The sequence below is a fragment of the Aegilops tauschii genome, chromosome 1 (genome assembly GCF_002575655.3).
Source record: "Aegilops tauschii subsp. strangulata cultivar AL8/78 chromosome 1, Aet v6.0, whole genome shotgun sequence".
Classification (NCBI taxonomy): Eukaryota; Viridiplantae; Streptophyta; class Magnoliopsida; order Poales; family Poaceae; genus Aegilops; species Aegilops tauschii.
In genome coordinates, this window is record NC_053035.3 from 400393243 (window position 1) to 400415413 (window position 22171).

Consider the following 22171-nt stretch of genomic DNA (forward strand, 5'->3'; position numbering starts at 1 on the left):
CTTTGGCTTCGCCTCGAAGCCAAGTTCGAGCGCGCCATGACGACCAAGGCCAGGCGGGCGCCAGCGGGCGCAGTGTACCAGTTTCCTCTTTGGTGCTAAGGAGGCAAGCGTAGGCGCGGGGTCTCGAGGGATCAAGCAAAGGTTTCCATATTGGTGCAACAAGACCAAGAATGCCAGGACGGCAGGACGGAGGTCATCGCGGAGCCCACCATGGCGTCACCACCAGAGCCTTTTGCAGGCAAAGACTACTTTTGTCAGGATAGCTTGTACTAGTTGTCTCCCTTCAAATTTGGCCGTTGTGGGATCCCTTCCCGCCTACATTTGGGAAGAGGACCAAGGCCACTATAAATAGGACTTAGCCACCACCATAGAAGGGGACGAATCGATTCCACCCTGACCACCTCACCAGCTCATCGAGCTCAAGAACACCTCACCTCCTGAGGCCGTTCCCACATTGTACTAGTTCATCCTCAGCCCTCGAGGCAATCCACCACAAAGCTGGAGTAGGGTATTACACCGCAAGGTGGCCCGAACCAGGATAAACTGCCGTGTCTCTTGTTCTTCGGGTTCGTCGAGCTAGGCCGTGGAATCGTTGAGTAGGCAGACTGGGGAGAGAGACTTCTTCGCACGCACCCCAGAGTTCGAGCCTCTCAAGGGTCTGCGGAACCCTGAATCCGACAGAATCTCGATCATAGTGATACACATATTCATAATATTGATGCCAAAAGATGCAAAGTTGATAATGATAGTGCAACATACTTGTGGCACTACCGTTTAGGTCATATTGGTGTAAAGCGCATGAAGAAACTCCGTACTGATGGATTTTGGAATCACTTGGTTATGAATCATTTGATACTTGCGAACCATGCCTCATGGGCAAGATGACTAAAACTCCATTCTCAGGAACAATGGAGCGAGCTAATGACTTATTGGAAATAATACATACCGATGTATGCGGTCCGATGAGTGTTGAAGCACGCGGCAGGTATTGTTATGTTCTCACCTTCACAGATGATTTGAGTAGGTATGGGTATATCTACTTAATGAAACACAAGTCTGAAACATTTAAAAAGTTCAAAGAATTTCAGAGTGAAGAAGAAAATCATCGTAACAAGAAAATGAAGTTTCTACGATCTGATCGCGGAGGCGAATATTTGAGTTACGAGTTTGGCCTTCATTTAAAACAATGTGGAATAGTTTCACAACTCACACCACCTGGAACACCACAACGTAATGGTGTGTCCGAACATCGTAACCGTACTTTATTAGATATGGTGCGTTATATGATGCCTATTACCGATTTACCACTATCATTTTGGGGTTATGCATTAGAGACAGCCGCATTCAAGTTAAATAGTGTTGGGGAACGTAGTAATTTCAAAAAAATTCCTACGCACACGCAAGATCATGGTGATGCATAGCAACGAGAGGGGAGAGTGTTGTCCACGTACCCTCGTAGACCGACAGCGGAAGCGTTATCACAACGCGGTTGATGTAGTCGTACGTCTTCACGATCCGACCGATCAAGTACCGAACGTACGGCACCTCTGAGTTCTACACACGTTCAGTTCGATGACGTCCCTCGAACTCCGATCCAGCCGAGTGTTGAGGGAGAGTTTCGTCAGCACGACGGCGTGGTGACGATGATGATGTTCCACCGACGCAGGGCTTCGCCTAAGCTCCGCAACGGTATTATCGAGGTGTAATATGGTGGAGGGGGACACCGCACACGGCTAAGAGATCTCAAGGATCAATTGTTGTGTCTCTGGGGTGCCCCCCTGCCCCCGTATATAAAGGAGCAAGGGGGAGGCAGCCGGCCAAGGGGAGAGGCGCGCCATAGGGGGGAGTCCTACTCCCACCGGGAGTAGGACTCCTCCTTTCCTTGTGGGAGTAGGAGAAGGGAAGGGGGAAGGAGAAAGAAGAAAGGGTGCGCCCCCCTTCCCTAGTCCAATTCAGACCAGACCATGGGGAGGGGTGCGGCCACCTTTTGAGGCCTTTCTCTCCTTTCCCGTATGGCCCATTAAGGCCCAATACGAATTCCCGTAACTCTCCGGTACTCCGAAAAATACCCGAATCACTCGGAACTTTTCCGAAGTCCGAATATAGTCGTCCAATATATCGATTTTTACGTCTCGACCATTTCGAGACTCCTCGTCATATCCCCGATCTCATCCGGGACTCTGAACTCTTTCGGTACATCAAAACTCAATAAAACTGTCATCGTAACGTTAAGCGTGCGGACCCTACGGGTTCGAGAACTATGTAGACATGACCGAGACACGTCTCCGGTCAATAACCAATAGCGGGACCTGGATGCCCATATTGGCTCCCACATATTCTACGAAGATCTTTATCGGTCAGACCGCATAACAACATACGTTGTTCCCTTTGTCACCGGTATGTTACTTGCCCGAGATTTGATCGTCGGTATCTCGATACCTAGTTCAATCTCGTTACCGGCAAGTCTCTTTACTCGTTCCGTAACACATCATCCCGCAACTAACTCATTAGTCACAATGCTTGCAAGGCTTATAGTGATGTGCATTACCGAGTGGGCCCAAAGATACCTCTCCGACAATTGGAGTGACAAATCCTAATCTCGAAATACGCCAACCCAACAAGTACCTTTGGAGACACCTGTAGAGCACCTTTATAATCACCCATTTACGTTTTGACGTTTGGTAGCACACAAAGTGTTCCTCCGGTAAACGGGAGTTGCATAATCTCATAGTCATAGGAACATGTATAAGTCATGAAGAAAGCAATAGCAACATACTAAACGATCGAGTGCTAAGCTAACGGAATGGGTCAAGTCAATCACGTCATTCTCCTAATGAGGTGATCTCGTTTAATCAAATGACAACTTATGTCTATGGCTAGGAAACATAACCATCTTTGATTAACGAGCTAGTCAAGTAGAGGCATACTAGTGACACTCTGTTTGTCTATGTATTCACACATGTATTATGTTTCCGGTTAATACAATTCTAGCATGAATAATAAACATTTATCATGACATAAGGAAATATATAATACTTTATTATTGCCTCTAGGGCATATTTCCTTCAGTCTCCCACTTGCACTAGAGTCAATAATCTAGTTCACATCGCCATGTGATTTAACATCAATAATTCACATCACCATGTGATTAACACCCATAGTTCACATCTCTATGTGACCAACACTCAAAGGGTTTACTAGAGTCAATAGTCTAGTTCACATCTCTATGTGATTAACACCCAAAGAGTACTAAGGTGTGATCATGTTTTGATTGTGAGATAATTTTAGTCAACGGGTCTGTCACATTCAGATCCGTAAGTATTTTGTAAATTTCTATGTCTACAATGCTCTGCACGGAGCTACTCTAGCTAATTGCTCCCACTTTCAATATGTATCTAGACCGAGACTTAGAGTCATCTAGATTTAGTGTCAAAACTTGCATCGACGTAACCCTTTACGACGAACCTTTTGTCACTTCCATAATCGAGAAACATATCCTTATTCCACTAAGGATAATTTTGACCGCTGTCCAGTGATCTACTCCTAGATCACTATTGTACTCCCTTGCCAAAATCAGTGTAGGGTATACAATAGATCTGGTACACAGCATGGCATACTTTATAGAACCTATGGCCAAGGCATAGGGAATGACTTTCATTCTCTTTCTATCTTTTGCCGTGGTCGGGCTTTGAGTCTTTACTCAATTTCACACCTTGTAACACAGGCAAGAACTCTTTCTTTGACTGTTCCATTTTGAACTATTTCAAAATCTTGTTAAGGTATGTACTCATTGAAAAAACTTATCAAACGTCTTGATCTATCTCTATAGATCTTGATGCTCAATATGTAAGCAGCTTCACCGAGGTCTTTCTTTGAAAAACTCTTTTCAAACACTCCTTTATGCTTTGCAGAATAATTCTACATTATTTCCGATCAACAATATGTCATTCACATATACTTATCAGAAATGCTGTAGTGCTCCCACTCACTTTCTTGTAAATACAGGCTTCATCGCAAGTCTGTATAAAACTATATCCTTTGATCAACTTATCAAAGCGTATATTCCAACTCCGAGATGCTTGCACCAGTCCACAGATGGATCGCTGGAGCTTGCATATTTTGTTAGCACCTTTAGGATTGACAAAACCTTCTGGTTGCATCATATACCACTCTTCTTTAATAAATCCTTTTAAGGAATGCAGTTTTGTTTATCCATTTGCCATATTTCATAAAATGCGGCAATTGCTAACATGATTCGGACAGACTTAAGCATAGATACGAGTGAGAAACTTCATCGTAGTCAACACTTTGAACTTGTCGAAAACCTTTTTGCGACAATTCTAGCTTTGTAGATAGTAACACTACTATCAGCGTCCGTCTTCCTCTTGAAGATCCATTTATTCTCAATTGCTTGCCGATCATCGGGCAAGTCAACCAAAGTCCACACTTTGTTCTCATACATGGATCTCATCTCAGATTTCATGGCCTCAAGCCATTTTGCGGAATTTGGGCTCACCATCGCTTCTTCATAGTTCGTAGGTTCGTCATGGTCTAGTAACATAACCTCCAGAACAGGATTACCGTACCACTCTGGTGCGGATCTTACTCTGGTTTACCTACGAGGTTTGGTAGTAACTTGATCTGAAGTTACATGATCATCATCATTAACTTCCTCACTAATTGGTGTAGAAGTCACAGGAACAGATTTCTGTGATGAACTACTTTCCAATAAGGGAGCAGGTACAGTTACCTCATCAAGTTCTACTTTCCTCCCACTCACTTCTTTCGAGAGAAACTCCTTCTCTAGAAAGGATCCATACTAAGCAACGAATGTCTTGCCTTCGGATCTGTGATAGAAGGTGTACCCAACTGTCTCCTTTGGGTATCCTATGAAGACACATTTCTCCGATTTGGGTTTGAGCTTATCAGGATGAAACCTTTTCACATAAGCATCGCAACCCCAAAATTTTAAGAAACGACAACTTTGGTTTCTTGCCAAACCACAGTTCATAAGGCGTCGTCTCAACGGATTTTGATGGTGCCCTATTTAACGTGAATGCAGCTGTCTCTAATGCATAACCCCCAAAACGATTAGTGGTAAATTGGTAAGAGACATCATAGATTGCACTATATCCAATAAAGTACGGTTATGACGTTCGGACACACCATTATGCTGTGGTGTTCCAGGTGGCATGAATTTGTGAAACTATTCCACATTGTTTTAACTGAAGGCCAAACTCATAACTTAAATACTCTTCTCCACGATCAGATCGTAGAAACTTTATTTTCTTGTTACGATGATTTTCTGCTTCTCTCTGAAATTATATGAACTTTTCAAATGTTTCAGACTCTTGTTTCATTACGTAGATATACCCATATCTGCTCAAATCATCTGTGAAGGTCAGAAAATAATGATACCTGCTACGAGCCTCAATATTCATCGGACCACATACATCTGTATGTATGATTTCCAACAAATCTGTTGCTCTCTCCATAGTTCCGGAGAACGGCGTTTTAGTCATCTTGCCCATGAGGCACGGTTCGCAAGCATCAAATGATTCATAATCAAGTGATTCCAAAATCCCATCAGTATGGAGTTTCTTCATGCGCTTTACACCAATATGACCTAAACGGCAGTGCCACAAATAAGTTGCACTATCATTATTAACTTTGCATCTTTTGGCTTCAATATTATGAATATGTGTATCACTACGATCGAGATCCAACAAACCATTTTCGTTGGTGTGTATGACCATAGAAGGTTTTATTCATGTAAACAGAACAACAATTGTTCTCTAATTTAAATGAATAATCGTATTGCAATAAACATGATCAAAACATATTCATGCTCAACGCAAACACCAAATAACACTTATTTAGTTTCAACACTAATCCCGAAAGTACAGGGAGTGTGCGATGATGATCATATCAATCTTGGAACTACTTCCAACACACATTGTCACCTCGCCTTTTACTAGTCTCTGTTTATTCTGCAACTCCCGTTTTCGAGTTACTACTCTTTAGCAACTGAACCAGTATCAATTACCGAGGGGTTGCTATAAACACTAGTAAAGTACACATCAATAATCTGTATATCAAATATACCTTTGTTCACTTTTACTAGTCTCTGTTTATTCTGCAACTCCCGTTTCGAGTTATTACTCTTAGCAACTGAACCAGTATCAATTACCGAGGGGTTGCTATAAACACTAGTAAAGTACACATCAATAATCTGTATATCAAATATACCTTTGTTCACTTTGCCATCCTTCTTATCCACCAAATAGTTGGGGTAGTTCCACTTCCAGTGACCAGTCCCTTTGCAGTAGAAGCACTTAGTCTCAGGCTTAGGACCAGACTTAGGCTTCTTCACTTGAGCAACAACTTGCTTGCCGTTCTTCTTGAAGTTCCCCTTCTTCCCTTTGCCCTTTTCTTGAAACTAGTGGTCTCGTCAACCATCAACACTTGATGTTTTTCTTGATTTCTACCTTCGTTGATTTCAGCATCACGAAGAGCTCGGGAATTACTTTCGTCATCCCTTGCATACTATAGTTCATCACGAAGTTCTACTATCTTGGTGATGGTGACTAGAGAATTCTGTCAATCACTATTTTATCTGGAATATTAACTCCCACTTGATTCAAGCGATTGTAGTACCAAGACAATCTGAACACATGCTCACTAGTTGAGAGATTCTCCTCCATCTTTTAGCTATAGAACTTGTTGGAGACTTCATATCTCTCAACTCGGGTATTTGCTTGAAATATTAACTTCAATTCCTGGAACATTTCATATGGTCCATGACGTTCAAAACGTCTTTGAAGTCCCGATTCTAAGCCGTTAAGCATGGTGCACTAAACTATCAAGTAGTCATCATATTGAGCTAGCCAAACATTCATAACGTCTGCATCTGCTCCTGCAATAGGTCTGTCACCTAGCGGTGCATCAAGGACATAATTTTTCTGTGCAGCAATGAGGATAATCCTCAGATCATGGATCCAATCCGCATCTTTGCTACTAACATCTTTCAACATAATTTTCTCTAGGAACATATCAAAAATAAAACAGGGAAGCAACAACGCGAGCTATTGATCTACAACATAATTTGCAAAATACTATCAGGACTAAGTTCATGATAAATTTAAGTTCAATTAATCATATTACTTAAGAACTCCCACTTAGATAGACATCCCTCTAATCCTCTAAGTGATCACGTGATCCATATCAACTAAACCATGTCCGATCATCACGTGAGATGGAGTAGTTTCAACGGTGAACATCACTATGTTGATCATATCTACTATATGATTCACGCTCGACCTTTCGGTCTCCGTGTTCCGAGGCCATATCTGTTATATGCTAGGCTCGTCAAGTTTAACCTGAGTATTCCGCGTGTGCAACTGTTTTGCACCCGTTGTATTTGAACGTAGAGCCTATCACACCCGATCATCACGTGGTGTCTCAGCACGAAGAACTTTCGCAACGGTGCATACTCAGGGAGAACACTTATACTTTGATAATTTAGTGAAGGATCATCTCATAATGCTACCGTCAAACAAAGCAAGATAAGATGCATAAAGGATTAACATCACATGCAATCAATATAAGTGATATGATATGGCCATCATCATCTTGTGCTTGTGATCTCCATCTCCGAAGCACCGTCATGATCACCATCGTCACCGGCGCGACACCTTGATCTCCATCGTATAATCGTTGTCGTCTCGTCAATCTTATGCTTCTACGACTATCGCTACCGCTTAGTGATAAAGTAAAGCATTACATGACGATTGCATTGCATACAATAAAACGACAACCATATGGCTCCTGCTAGTTGCCGATAACTCGGTTACAAAACATGATCATCTCATACAACAAATTATATCACATCATGTGTTGACCATATCACATCACAACATGCCCTGCAAAAACAAGTTAGACGTCCTCTACTTTGTTGTTGCAAATTTTACGTGGCTGCTACGGGCTTAGCAAGAACTGTTCTTACCTACGCATCAAAACCACAACGATAGTTTATCAAGTTGGTGCTGTTTTAACCTTCGCAAGGACCGGGCGTAGCCACACTCGGTTCAACTAAAGTGAGCGAGACAGACACCCGCCAGTCACCTTTAAGCAACGAGTGCTCCGAACGGTGAAACCAGTCTCGCGTAAGCGTACGCGTAATGTCGGTCCGGGTCGCTTCATCTCACAATACCGCTGAACCAAAGTATGACATGCTGGTAAGCAGTATGACTTATATCGCCCACAACTCACTTGTGTTCTACTCGTGCATAGCATCAACGCATAAAACCAGGCTCGGATGCCACTGTTGGGGAACGTAGTAATTTCAAAAAAAATCCTACGCACACGCAAGATCATGGTGATGCATAGCAACGAGAGGGGAGAGTGTTGTCCACGTACCCTCGTAGACCGACAGCGGAAGCGTTATCACAACACGGTTGATGTAGTCGTACGTCTTCACGATCCGACCGATCAAGTACCGAACGTACGGCACCTCTGAGTTCTACACACGTTCAGTTCGATGACGTCCCTCGAACTCCGATCCAGCCGAGTGTTGAGGGAGAGTTTCGTCAGCACGACGGCGTGGTGACGATGATGATGTTCCACCGACGCAGGGCTTCGCCTAAGCTCCGCAACGGTATTATCGAGGTGTAATATGGTGGAGGGGGACACCGCACACGGCTAAGAGATCTCAAGGATCAATTGTTGTGTCTCTGGGGTGCCCCCCTGCCCCCGTATATAAAGGAGCAAGGGGGAGGCAGCCGGCCAAGGGGAGAGGCGCGCCATAGGGGGGAGTCCTACTCCCACCGGGAGTAGGACTCCTCCTTTCCTTGTGGGAGTAGGAGAAGGGAAGGGGGAAGGAGAAAGAAGAAAGGGTGCGCCCCCCTTCCCTAGTCCAATTCAGACCAGACCATGGGGAGGGGTGCGGCCACCTTTTGAGGCCTTTCTCTCCTTTCCCGTATGGCCCATTAAGGCCCAATACGAATTCCCGTAACTCTCCGGTACTCCGAAAAATACCCGAATCACTCGGAACCTTTCCGAAGTCCGAATATAGTCGTCCAATATATCGATTTTTACGTCTCGACCATTTCGAGACTCCTCGTCATATCCCCGATCTCATCCGGGACTCCAAACTCTTTCGGTACATCAAAACTCAATAAAACTGTCATCGTAACGTTAAGCGTGCGGACCCTACGGGTTCGAGAACTATGTAGACATGACCGAGACACGTCTCCGGTCAATAACCAATAGCGGGACCTGGATGCCCATATTGGCTCCCACATATTCTACGAAGATCTTTATCGGTCAGACCGCATAACAACATACGTTGTTCCCTTTGTCACCGGTATGTTACTTGCCCGAGATTTGATCGTCGGTATCTCGATACCTAGTTCAATCTCGTTACCGGCAAGTCTCTTTACTCGTTCCGTAACACATCATCCCGCAACTAACTCATTAGTCACAATGCTTGCAAGGCTTATAGTGATGTGCATTACCGAGTGGGCCCAGAGATACCTCTCCGACAATTGGAGTGACAAATCCTAATCTCGAAATACGCCAGCCCAACAAGTACCTTTGGAGACACCTGTAGAGCACCTTTATAATTACCCATTTACGTTGTGATGTTTGGTAGCACACAAAGTGTTCCTCCGGTAAACGGGAGTTGCATAATCTCATAGTCATAGGAACATGTATAAGTCATGAAGAAAGCAATAGCAACATACTAAACGATCGAGTGCTAAGCTAACGGAATGGGTCAAGTCAATCACGTCATTCTCCTAATGAGGTGATCTCGTTTAATCAAATGACAACTTATGTCTATGGCTAGGAAACATAACCATCTTTGATTAACGAGCTAGTCAAGTAGAGGCATACTAGTGACACTCTGTTTGTCTATGTATTCACACATGTATTATGTTTCCGGTTAATACAATTCTAGCATGAATAATAAACATTTATCATGACATAAGGAAATATATAATACTTTATTATTGCCTCTAGGGCATATTTCCTTCAAATAGGGCACCGTCTAAATCCGTTGAGACGACACCGTATAAACTGTGGTTTAGCAAGAAACCTAAGCTGCCGTTTCTTAAAGTTTGGGGTTGCGATGCTTATGTGAAAAAGCTTCAGCCTGATAAGCTCGAACCCAAACCGGAGAAGTGCGTCTTCATAGGATACCCAAAAGAGCCTGTTTGGTACACCTTCTATCACAGATCCGAAGGCAAGATCTTTGTTGCTAAGAATGGATCCTTTCTAGAGAAGGAGATTCTCTCGAAAGAAGTGAGTGGGAGGAAAGTAGAACTTGATGAGATAATTGTACCTACTCTTGAATTGGAAAGTAGTTCATCACATAAATCAGTTCCAGTGATGCCTACACCAATTAGTGAGAAAGCTAATGATGATGATCATGAAACTTCAGAACAAGTTACTACCGAACTTCGTAGGTCAACCAGAGCATGTTCCGCACCAGAGTGGTACGGTAATCCTGTTCTGGAAGTCATGTTACGAGACCATGACGAACCTATGAACTATGAGGAAGCGATGATGACCCAAATTTCGCAAAATGGCTTGAGGCCATGAAATCTGAGATGGGATCCATGTATGAGAACAAAGTATGGACTTTGGTGGACTTGCTCGATGATCGGCAAGCCATAGAGAATAAATGGATCTTCAAGAAGAAGACTGACGTTGATTGTAATGTTACTGTCTACAAAGCTCGACTTGTCGCGAAAGGTTTTCGACAAGTTCAAGGAGTTGACTACGATGCAACCTTCTCACCCGTAGCGATGCTTAAGTCTGTCCGAATCATGTTAGCAATTGCCGCATTTTATGATTATGAAATCTGGCAAATGGATGTCAAAACTGCATTCCTTAATGGATTTCTTAAAGAAGAGTTGTATATGATGCAACCAGAAGGTTCTGTCGATCCTAAAGTGTTGGAAATATGCCCTAGAGGCAATAATAAAATGGTTATTATTATATTTCCTTGTTCATGATAATTGTCTATTGTTCATGCTATAATTGTGTTATCCGGAAATCGTAATACATGTGTGAATACATAGACCACAACATGTCCCTAGTGAGCCTCTAGTTGACTAGCTCGTTGATCAACAGATAGTCTTGGTTTCCTGACTATGGACATTGGATGTCATTGATAACGGGATCACATCATTAGGAGAATGATGTGATGGACAAGACCCAATCCTAAGCATAGCACAAGATCGTGTAGTTCGTTTGCTAGAGCTTTTCCAAATGTCAAGTATCATTTCCTTAGACCATGAGATTGTGCAACTCCCGGATACCATAGGAGTGCTTTGGGTGTGCCAAACGTCACAACGTAACTGGGTGGCTATAAAGGTGCACTACGGGTATCTCCGAAAGTGTCTGTTGGGTTGGCACGAATCGAGACTGGGATTTGTCACTCCGTATGACGGAGAGGTATCTCTGGGCCCACTCGGTAATGCATCATCATAATGAGCTCAATGTGACCAAGTGTTTGGTCACGGGATCATGCATTACGGTACGAGTAAAGTGACTTGCCGGTAACGAGATTGAACAAGGTATTGGGATACCGACGATCGAATCTCGGGCAAGTAACGTACCGATTGACAAAGGGAATTGTATACGGGATTGATTGAATCCTCGACATCGTGGTTCATCCGATGAGATCATCGTGGAACATGTGGGAGCCAACATGGGTATCCAGTTCCCGCTGTTGGTTATTGACCGGAGAGTCGTCTCAGTCATGTCTGCATGTCTCCCAAACCCGTAGGGTCTACACACTTAAGGTTCGGTGACGCTAGGGTTGTAGAGATACTAGTATGTGGTAACCCGAAAGTTGTTCGGAGTCCCGGATGAGATCCCGGACGTTACGAGGAGTTCCGAAATGGTCCGGAGGTGAAGAATTATATATAGGAAGTCCAGTTTCGGCCACCGGGAAAGTTTCGGGGGTCACCGGTATTGTACCGGGACCACCGGAAGGGTCCCGGGGGTCCATCGGGTGGGGCCACCTATCCCGGAGGGCCCCATGGGCTGAAGTGGGGAAGGTAACCAGCCCTGGTGGGCTGGTGCGCCCCCCTTGGGCCTCCCCTGCGCCTAGGGTTGGAAACCCTGGGGGTGGGGGGCGCCCCACTTGGCTTGGGGGGCAAGCCACCCCCCTTGGCCGCCGCCCCCCTAGACATTGCATCTCCCAGGGCCGGCGCCCTCCCCCAGGGACTCTATATAAAGGGGGGAGGGAGGGCAGCCGCACCTAAGCCCTGGCGCCTCCCTCTCCCTCCCGTGACACCTCTCCCTCTCGCTGAGCTTGGCGAAGCCCTGCCGAGATCCCCGCTGCTTCCACCACCATGCCGTCGTGCTGCTGGATCTCCATCAATCTCTCCTTCCCCCTTGCTGGATCAAGAAGGAGGAGACGTCTTCCCAACCGTACGTGTGTTGAACGCGGAGGTGCCGTCCGTTCGGCGCTCGGTCATCGGTGATTTGGATCACGACGAGTACGACTCCATCAACCCCGTTCACTTGAACGCTTCCGCTCGCGATCTACAAGGGTATGTAGATGCACTCCTCTCTCTCGTTGCTAGATGACTCCATAGATTGATCTTGGTGATGCGTAGAAAATTTTAAATTTCTGCTACGATCCCCAACATAAAGGTGCTAACAAAGTGTGCAAGCTCCAGCGATCCATTTATGGACTGGTGCAAGCATCTCGGAGTTGGAATATACGCTTTGATGAGGTGATCAAAGCATATGGTTTTATACAGACTTTTGGAGAAGCCTGTATTTACAAGAAAGTGAATGGGAGCTCTGTCGCATTTCTAATATTATATGTGGATGATATATTGTTGATTGGAAATGATATAGAATTTTTGGATAGCATAAAAGGATACTTGAATAAGAGTTTTTCAATAAAAGACCTCGGTGAAGCAGCTTATATATTGGGCATCAAGATCTATAGGGATAGATCGAGATGCTTAATAGGACTTCCACAAAGTATATACCTTGGCAAATTTTTGAATAAGTCCAAAATAGATCTGTCAAAGAAAGGGTTCTTGTCTGTGTTGCAAGGTGTGAAGTTGAGTAAGACTCAAAACCCGACCACGGCAGAAAATAGAAAGAGAATGAAAGTCATTCCCTATGCCTAAGCCATAGGTTCTATAAAGTATGCTATGCTGTGTACCAGACCTATTGTGTACCTTGCCATGAGTTTGGTAAGGGGGTACGATAGTGATCCAGGAGTGGTTCACTGGACAGCGGTCAAAGTTACCCTTAGTTACCTAAGAGGACTAAGGAAATATTTCTCGGTTATGGAGGTGATAAAGAGTTTGTCGTAAAGAGTTACGTCGATGCAAGCTTTGACACTGATCTAGATGACTCTAAGTCTCAATCTAGATACGTATTGAAAGTGGGAGCAATTAGCTAGAGTAGCTCCGTGCAGAGCATTGTAGACATAGAAATTTGCAAAATACATACGGATCTAAATGTGGCAGACCCGTTGACTAAACTTCTCTCACAAGCAAAACATGATCACACCTTAGTACTCTTGGGTGTTAATCACATGGCGATGTGAACTAGATTATTGACTCTAGTAAACCCTTTGGGTGTTGGTCACATGGCAATGTGAACTATGGGTGTTAATCACATGACGATGTGAACTATTAATGTTTAATCACATGGCGATGTGAACTAGATTATTGACTCTAGTGCAAGTGGGAGACTGAAGGAAATATGCCCTAGAGGCAATAATAAAGTTGTTATTTTATATTTCCTTATATCATGATAAATGTTTATTATTCATGCTAGAATTCTATTAACCGAAAACTTGATACATGTGTGAATACATAGACAAAACACCGTGTCCCTGGTAAGCCTCTACTAGACTAGCTCGTTAATCAAAGATGGTTAAGTTTCCTAACCATAGACATGTGTTGTCATTTGATGAACGCGATCACATCATTAGGAGAATGATGTGATGGACAAGACCCATCCGTTAGCTTAGCATGTTGATCGTTCAGTTTTATTGCTATTGCTTTCTTCATGTCAAATACATATTCCTTCGACTATGAGATTATGCAACTCCCGGATACCGGAGGAATACCTTGTGTGCTATCAAACGTCACAACATAACTGGGTGATTATAAAGATGCTCTACAGGTATCTCCGAAGGTGTTTGTTGGGTTGGCATAGATCGAGATTAGGATTTGTCACTCCGAGTATCGGAGAGGTATCTCTGGGCCCTCTCGGTAATGCACATCATAATAAGCCTTGCAAGCAATGTGAGTAATGAGTTAGTTGCGGGATGATGTATTACGGAACGAGAAAAGAGACTTGCCAGTAATGAGATTGAACTAGGTATGAAGATACCGACGATCGAATCTCGGGCAAGTAACATACCGATGACAAAGGGAATAACGTATGTTGTCATAACGGTTCGACCGATAAAGATCTTCGTAGAATATGTGGGAACCAATATGAGCATCCAGGTTCCGCTATTGGTTATTGACCGGAGAGGTGTCTCGGTCATGTCTACATAGTTCTCGAACCCGTACGGTCCGCACGCTTAACGTTCGATGACGATTTGTATTATGAGTTATGTGTTTTGGTGACCGAAGATTGTTCGGAGTCCCGGATGAGATCACGAACATGACGAGGAGTCTCGAAATGGTAGAGAGGTAAAGATTGATATATTGGATGATAGTATTCGGACACCGGAAGTGTTCCGGAGTGCATCAGATACATATCGGAGTACCGGGGGGTTACCGGAACCCCTCGGGGGAAGATATGGGCCCTATGGGCCATAGGAGGGAGGCAAGGCAGCCCACAAGGGTGGCGCACGCCCCCCAAGGGAGGAGTCCGAATTGGACTAGGGGAGGGGGCGCGGCCCCCCTTTCCTTCTCCTTCCCCCTTTCCCCTTCCGGTAAAAGGAAAGGGGGCGAATTGGACTAGGAGTCCAAGTGGGACTCCCCCCACTTGGCGCGCCCCTAGGGCCGGCCTCTCCCCTCTCCTTCCTTTATATACGGGGGCGGGGGGCACTTCCAAGGACATCAATTTTTCTTAGCCGTGTGCGGTGCCCTCCTCCACCGTTTACTCCTCCAGTCTTATTGTCGTAGTGCTTAGGCGAAGCCCTGCACGGATAACTTCACCATCACCGTCACCACACCGTCGTGTTGACGAAACTCTCCCTCGACACTTTGCTGGATCAAGAGTTCGAGGGACGTCATCGAGCTGAACGTGTGCAGAACTCGGAGGTGTCGTACGTTCGGTGCTTGATCGGTTGGATTGAGAAGACGTTCAACTACATCAACCATGTTAAGCTAACGCTTCCGCTTTCAGTCTACGAGGGCACGTGGACACACTCTCCCCCTCTCGTTGCTATGCATCTCCTAGATAGATCTTGCGTGATTGTAGGATTTTTTTTGAAATTGCATGCTACGTTCCCCAACAACATCATGCTTACGTTTCCCATTTTATGATGACTACGATCAGCCTACGTGATTCGTGTCTTAATAGCACTGCTCCACCCATCAAGCTAAACAAGCTTAGTTGTACAAATTCGAATCTGATATGATGCTGATATTAGTAAAACTGAAACATGTTTAATTAGTCAGCTAAATGTTCCTACTTTAGTTTCCAAATGCACGTGAGCCACACATGGAGAGACCAGAAGGAATAGTATTTCTCTGTGCGCTCTGGTTCATCATGGGTGGGCAACAAACATTGTATAGAAAGACTTGTAATATCTTCAATCTGCTTGCTCTTCTGCTCTTCTTTAACATGATCCTCTTCTCTTCTTCTTCTTTAATAAGTATGTTCCTTGTTGGGAAGAGTAGCAGAGACATTTGCGGTCGACTAATCAGGTCGAGTTGTTCTCCCTTAGTATATTTTGAATCTGTCAGGTCAGGTCGACTTGTTCTTCTTTACTATATGTTGAAGCTGTCATCTGCGAAGTATCATCACTTCTGGAGCTCTCATATTTTGAGTAGTAGGACACATTATATTAATGCACACACCAAATTACAGCATGCATGGCATCTCTCAGAAGAATTGCAGCGATAGCACAAAGGGGTTTACAGGGAGGCAGTATTGGATTAGAATCACTTCTGCATTACAAAGATAATCTCACTTATTTTTATGTTTTCATGCATGTCGGGTATTGAACATGATCAAAATGAATATGAGAATGGGCGCACGAGAGTAATATTGCGGAACAATCCACTGGCTAACAAAGTTGGCATGGTGGAGGATGGCTTGTCTTATTCACCCATCAAGGTGCTTGCTCTAACTTGGCAAGGTTGTATTGGTCGCACACATTTTGCATATGACCTCTTGCATTACTTCTACTTTGTTACACCACCATCTGCTTAGTTTAAGCATCATATATGAGTATATGCCATACCTATCCATTTTCTATACCTATTCCATGTGTCATCATACTATGTTTTTCCGGTCAAATGTTGTTCTTTCATAATAGATGGAAGAGGGTGAGTGCAGATCCTCAAGGAGTACAAACTAGGTATTTGGAAAAGGTAGTGATACCTGTTAAATCAGATAGATCAGCAGCCACAGAAAACACAGGCCCAACTGTACCACACTTTACCTCTACTAGCCAAACCCCTATTAGAACTACAGAGAGCCCAGCGTCAAGTACTGTCTATGATATCAATTCAAAATTTGAACTCCTACATTTCTGCATGTGCCTTACCTTCTCTCTTGTATGAAAACTAATTTAAGATGAATATCCTTTCTCAAAGGATCATAGGATCTCACAACAATACTGGGCACTGCATTGCTTTTGTCAGTACCCTCTTGCCCTTTGTCAGCATACTTACACTCATTGCTTTTTGACTATGTAGCATCACTGTAAATGTTCGCTTCCTTATCCTCCCTTTGCTCAAAATTATAAGATCTATATTTACTCTTAGATAAAGAAGTTTTGGACTGCTTATGTAAGTACCTGTTGTCATGTACCCCCTCTGTATCCAATTAATTGTTGCTCAATGGATGTATTTAGAACTTAATAGTGCTAGATACATCCATTTGAGCGACAAGTAATAACGGACGGTGGTAGTATTACCGTACTTGCATTGCGAGATAGTTGATTGTCTAGCATTACTCTACATCTTATCTGCCCTGCCCTCCACTTTCTCCAAATTATCAGATCTACATTTACTCTTACCAAAATGTTGAATAAAGCCAATGCCACTGCACACGTTGATGTCTGCATTCCTCTTGTCGGTACCTTTGGACTTGCAACGCTGTACTTAATTAATAGCTATTTGATTATGTATCATTACTCTGCACCTGAGCTTCATTATCCTCTATTTCTTCTAATATTATTTGATCTATATTTACTCTTTACAAAATGTAGAATAAAGGCAACGCTTATAAAGAAGTTTCTTTGGGGATTTTCTTGAATTATCCTTCCATCGACATGGAGAAGAGCTTTGTCCAGCCCGTGTTAACATGTAATGTAAGTTCATCCTTCTCAAGCCTTCAAACTTTGTTCTAGTATAGATTTGGATAGGCATCATTTCCTCCACTGCTGTTTACTTTGGTGTTTACATCTGATTGGATGTTTGCAACAACTACCAGTCTTAAATTCTAGTTGTAAAAACATGTTCCTTATGCAGAACAGATCCATTTATTTGCTTATATAATTGTGAAACCTATTACGTGTCTCCTTGTTTTTCTTTCAGAGTCATATCTCTTATGCCAGGCAGAACTTTAGGGAAGATAGTGAGCCAAACCATCTTGAAGAGAGCGAGATGACCCCAAGGTCATGTCTTGATGAAGACAGTGAGTTGAAGCTACTCACCTGCAGCTGTGAGACAACCTCTGTGCGGTTGCTGCCTCAATCAGTTCGACTTCTTCAGTCTCAACTTAACGCGGAAAGGTTTGCTTCAACTCAGCTTCGACTTGATGTCAATGATGCAAAGAAGACCTCAGAGGACTGCCTTGCGGGCTTTGGTGCTATACAGCTAGGGTTAGAGCATCTATCATTGACACAACTGAGGTCTCATCAGCTTTTTCTGATGGTTGCGGTGCACCTCCAGGCCAGGCCTAATGCCTTCTGAAGTGCTCTTAGTTTTGTATACTCTTTTGTCGGCGCATTTATATGCACTGGGGGCGACCTTTGATGGCCAGTGTATGTAATCTGCGGTCTCGTTGCGCTTTATTATCACCGGTGGCGAGGGTTGATGTCCAGTGGATGTAATATGCCAAAATTTCTTTATTGTGTAGTCTAGGTTTAATCTTAGTCGGTATGTTGTAGTTTAGGCCGGAAGCTTCAACAGATCTCAATGTTGTCGGTCTTCAGGCCGGCCCGTAACTCGCTACGCTATATATGGGCCGAAACGTGGGCCTACAATCATCTTGGGCCATTAGCAGGTCTAAACGTATAGTAGTTTTCCGCCTTTAATAGGCCAAGTAAAGTTCTGGCCAGCTGGGCCAGAGAATACCATGGGCTTTTAATAGGCTAAAAACTAGATTCGGCTAGCTTTGAGCCGAAAAATTCATGGGCCAACACAGGTCGAAACTGTCTTAGGCCCATGTTTGGCCCAAATAGGAAACGAGCCATTAACAGGCCAAAATATATCTCGGGCCTTGTTTGGCCCAATAAAATTATGGGCTTTTAGCAGGCCGGTATCAACGCGGGCCGTAGGCCCAACTGTGTCACGGGCCATTAACAGATGGGCTGTAAGCAGGCCGGATTCAACACGGGCATTAATTAGGCCCAACTATTATACGGGCCATTAACAGGCCAATAGGCACGTTGGGCTGAAATTTATCCGCGAAGACTACGGGCCGTTAAGAGGTCTAAAGTCACTTCAGACAAGAAATAGCCCAGTTTCAACACGGGCCGTTAAATGGCCTAAAGTGAAACCGGGCCGACAATAGCCCAGGTGCACCACGGGTCGCTAATAGGCCGAAACTATTATTGGGCCGAACTGGTAAACGGGCATTTAACACGCTGAAATACAAACTCGGCTTAGAATGGGCCCAAAAGAACAGTGGCCTGTTAACGGGCCAGATCTGATATGGGCCTTAATTTGACCCAAAACATGGCAGGCTATTAACGGGCCGGCCCACTAGTGTTTGAAAAATTATGGTGGGCCTTTAGCTGGGCCGGCCTTTTTACCTTAAGTGGGCCACTGTTGGGCTGTGCCACGTGTCGACATATCATATGCGTCTTCCGTCCATTGTATGGATGACATCTGTCCCAACCATGAGCTGACACATGGATCATACGGCGAATGAGAATTTTACACGTGGAAAATCCCCATTGGTCGGGGCTGTTAACGGGTTATCGGATCCAAACCGGAACCCGATAGCTTAATGGCGACCCGTTACGGTTGATGCCACGTGTCGGTTACCCTTGACGAAAACACTTCTATGACGCGCCATTTATCGTCATGGAGGTGGACACTTCCGTGATGATAATTTTGGTATTGTCATGGAACACTTCTAACAACACAGGTATAAATATCTTGATTCTGTCATAAAATCGTCATGGATGCACATGCATGACAGAAAACGTGACATACTATGACAAACACGTATCATCACGGAAGTGTATTTTTTTGTAGTGTTCGTACTTAGCGTAATATGGGAGAGCAACGTCCAAAGGACGTTGAACTCGAGTAACTGAACCGTAGGGTGCAACTGGACCACTGACCTGATCCAGTTCTCCTTGTAGAACTCCTCCACCATCTTGTGCTTACTGGTGGCGATCTTGTAAAGCTCGAGAGCCATGATGCGTAACAACCTTTTTATCACCATTGGTCATGCCAAAACATAGACTTCCCGGGCTAGGCGGTCCGCCGTCCATCAACGATCAAGAACGGCCAACCAAGAGAACGCCGTCACCCGTAAGGGAGCCCATGTTTTCTAGTGAAGGCACCAGTTCGGGTCCGAGATGGAACCGTGGAAGAGAGCTAGGTAGCAGGACTTGGCGGAGTACTGTCCGGAGTTAATCCATCGCTATCTCAGCTCTTTGGGCTGGTCGGAGTGATGTACACGACTAAGACGCCGCCATAACCCCACATATTGGACCAAGGAAACTTGGTCAACGACGCCATGAATATCATGGACCCAGGCCCTCCCCCAAGGAGCCCTTGGCACACTGAACGTTCTCTTTGATGTCGCTTCAGGACCCGATCAAAGATCAAAGGGGCATATTCTGCAATAGACTTCCAAGCGAGCCATGGGTCTGTCCAGAAGTGGCAAGAGTTGTCGTTGCCCAGCAACTAGGAAGTGGAGGCACGAAATATTTGCAATGCCTCCGGATCAGAGGGGAGGTGAAGATGACTCAAGCTCTAGTATTTCTACCAACCAACAACCAGGAAGTTCATCTTACAGTCAAGGTAGTCGAGCTCTTGTATTTCTCACATACCATGATTTCTTGAAACAAACTGAAGTCTGATGGTTATTTGCTTCACTTAACTCGCTCAAAGCTGACGCCCTCTCTATGTGACTTATAGGAGCTCCTATCATTCACCTACCTGTAGAAGATATGCCCTAGAGGCAATAATAGTTATTATTTATCTCCAAATTTATAACTACAATGATTCTTGAGTCCGCAATAACCACGAGGCTCGAAGGGAAACTCACGTGCATGTGTGGAATAATAAAATAGATAAATAGATTCTTAGTCTCGTCTCTAAGACTAGCTGTGTTCCTTCCAGATGTTGTTCTGGATCGTATATTGGAAGCGACCACTGCGGCGGCGACGACTATCATCAGAAGCGATGAACATGTCCCACCAGTTCGAGACCCCATGGTTGGGGGGGGGCGTGAGGTTGGTCACTAGAGCCTCCCCAACTAGTCTAGATATGGGTGTGGGAGCAAACTGCGACAATGAAAGGGCAGTCCTTGCCGAAGTGGGTCGCCGTTTATAGCCCCATGCAGAGTGGACATCGTGTGTCTTGCAACCAACCCCTGATGAGCATGTAGGCAGTAAGGATCGTCCCGTGGAGCATGGGTCATGAGAATAACTTGCACTTCGGCTCTGCGTGTGCCTCCCAAATCTTGGTTGAGGAGAACTTGGGGGAAGGAGCCCTGAAACTGAGTTGTGTATGCCGAAGCGGAGGATTAGATGTCGTTGGCGGTCCAGTTCCAGGTGATGGTGTCCTCTTGTTTCAGACTCAACGTAATCTAGGGGAGCAACGTCCAAAGGGCAATTGAACTGGAGTAACTGAGCCGGAGAGTGCAACCGGGCCGCCGACCTGATCCGGTTCTCCTCATAGAACTCCTCCATCGTCCTATGCTTCCTGGTGGCGATCTTGTAAAGCCCGGGAGCCATGGTATGCAGAGACTGTTTTCTCATGAGTCGTCATGCCAAAACGCAAATTTCCCGCTATCACCTAGTGAAATGGTGCTAGCGGCCATTGTTAGCGCCATGTCCGCAAAGGCAACGTAGAACCCGCCCATGGCCGATTAGGGTTGGTCCACTGGAGCTAAGGCCAACACGACCTCAGAGCTTGGCCGATAAGAGTCGGTCCACTGGAGCCAAAGCCGGCGCAACATGTGAGCTCGGTTGAACCTCTCAAGATCCATGACCCCAAACCCCCCAGAGCCTTAGGCCAACAGAGCGACCGCTAGTTGACCAGAGAGTGGCCACTGGATGCATCCTCGGAGTCATCACCACACCAGATGAAGTTGCGAGCTTGTGATTTTCCCAGGTAAGCAATGGGAGCGCCGTGAGGTGATATGCTACAACTACGGACAATACGGTTTTGGCTAGGGACACCTTCCAGCCCTTCTAGCCAGGCAAGCTGCACGCGGCCTTGTTTAGGAGCGGTTGGAGGTCGGTCCTCCTAAGCCGCCTCGTGTGGAGAGGGAAATGCTTTCACATCTAATATTATTTTATTTTATAAGTTTTGGAAATGTCACACGAAAAGAAAAAAAAGAAAAAAACAGTCTTGGGAAAAAGGAAACATATAAATAAAAAAGAAGTTTGGATCGCCATCATACTCATCAAGAATCACGGTTCATGGAGCATCGTGTTGCTCCAATGTGCCAAGCAGTGAAACTGCACCAAAAAGAGGTTTGGATTGATTCTCCTGCATACCACGTCTCGCGCTGAATTTCAGCCAACCTTCTTCATATCTCCAATCAAAGCACTCGGTCTAAATCCAGAAAGTTGGTTCATAACTTA